Genomic DNA, 1,992 nt, shown 5'->3' on the forward strand with positions numbered 1-1,992 from the left:
TAAGAACAAGTGGCAACTGAGAAAACTTGTTACAATGACAGAGTTCTGGGTCTCAGTGGGTGAAGAGGTAGTAACCAGAGAAATAAGCATTTTGTCCCTGGTATTTATTCATCCCTTTCTGCTCCTTACCTATTATATTACTACAATTGTGAGTCCCCTTTTCTAACTTCAACAGCACTTTTCCTTGTAGCTAATAAGGTGGCCTCTTCTTCTGAGATAACAGAGAACTAAAGGACACACTCCTCCTCATCCCACCACCACTCTCAAACCCTGTGAGACTGCCTCCCCACCCAAAAGTCACCAGGTATTCCTCTGTTCCCACTGAGGGGTCACTTTCCCTCTCCATCTCCTGGCTCCTTAGTCATGCAGACTCACTATCGTCACTTCCTTGGTCTCCTCTCTTCCCACTCCCCTCCCAGTTTCTCATTCCGCACCATATCCCTAGTACCCACTTTCTAAATGCCTGTCTCCCTGCCCCTCCAAAATGGTCGTTCATCCACTGACCACATATGAAAACTGACACCTCATGGGATGCTCTACCCACGAATTGAGCAGTGAGTGTTCTTCTAGGTTCCTCTTTAGCTCTGTGACCTCGTACAAAGCTAGCTAACAGTTAGAGGCTCCTGAGTCCACTTCTCCAACACAAGAGTTCTTGTTGACTGTTGTTACAGGCGATTTGACCCTGTTTCTAGTCAGCCCTTAGTAANCATCTTTAATTCCTCTGGCTAGAATTCAGATACACCCTTAGTACTCACCTTTAATCCCAAATAATGAAGGTAAGTTAGCAGAAGGAAAGCACATATGTTTAAAAGTGATGTCTAACTGAGTGGTAGAAAAAGTGACAAATCAAAGACAGATTTGAGAGAAGAGGATCTGCCCAACTCTCATGAGAAGAGAGAGGAAAGGGGAGGTACTTATNGGGCAAGATNGACAGTACAGAAGAAGAGAGTACAGTACAGGAATACAGTAGAGTCTGTGGAGAGCTGGACAGTAGAAGGGGAGAGTAGAGCAGCACAGAGAGGGGAAAGGAGGCAGTTTTGCCAGCAGAGTTTTACAGAGATGGGCTGAAGAGAGAATAAGCTACACAAAGGTGAAGGCAGAACAAGCCAGAGAATGAGAGGGAGCCAGAAGATTAGAAAAGATTGCTAGAGTTAGTCTGAGGCCAAGCAGAATCCAAGAGAAAAGCCAGATTGAGTCAGNCAGCTGAGAGAGGAATTTGATCCAGAACAGCTGAGTTGGACAAGCCAGAAAGTACAAGAGAGGGTGAGTAATATTCAGTACCAAGTCTCAGAGGCTGCAAACATTCTAGGCCTACCTAGATTGGATTGTATGAAGGCTAGAAGCTTCCAGGACTAGGCCTAGGTTAGCAGTAAGCCTCAGAGATGACAGTTACCTCAAGCAAATAAAAGTCACTCTTATTGCCTTCTTCATCCTTTTCCGTTCTCCTTCTGTATGCCCTCACACATGCCTTCTCAGTGTCAGGATCTACANCTGGTTTATCTCATTCTTTAAAAGAAAAAAACCTCAAAGAGAGCTCTTATGAGAACCTGAAACCTAGGGGGGAAATGACTGCCCCAAAGAGTGATAGCAAGTGGGAGCCAAATCAACTGAGGACTGTCCGCTTTCCACTGCTGCATGTAGCCACCCAACTAGGAAGATAAGAGGGCTGCCATCTAAACCTCTGAATTATCATCAGTCTGAATGTCAGGCATCTCTATCACTTTCCAGTCGGTCTTTGAACATACTACCTCATTGAAACATTCCATTTCTTGCCTCCTGAACCCCAGTTTCTTTGTCTACATACAGGGATAGAACCACTGACCATTCAGTGTTATGGCAAAGATGAGAAAGAAAAAAAGAATGAGTATCCGCCCTTCCAATACACTGTAGGTGTTCTGACTTTCAAGATTTTCTTCACTGCTTTGCAGGTTATTATCATCAAACGGAACCAAATCCCTGGCCCTCAGATAGTAAAGATAATGAGAATCAAGG

The sequence above is a fragment of the Mus caroli genome, chromosome 9, assembly GCF_900094665.2.
Source record: "Mus caroli chromosome 9, CAROLI_EIJ_v1.1, whole genome shotgun sequence".
NCBI lineage: Eukaryota > Metazoa > Chordata > Mammalia > Rodentia > Muridae > Mus > Mus caroli.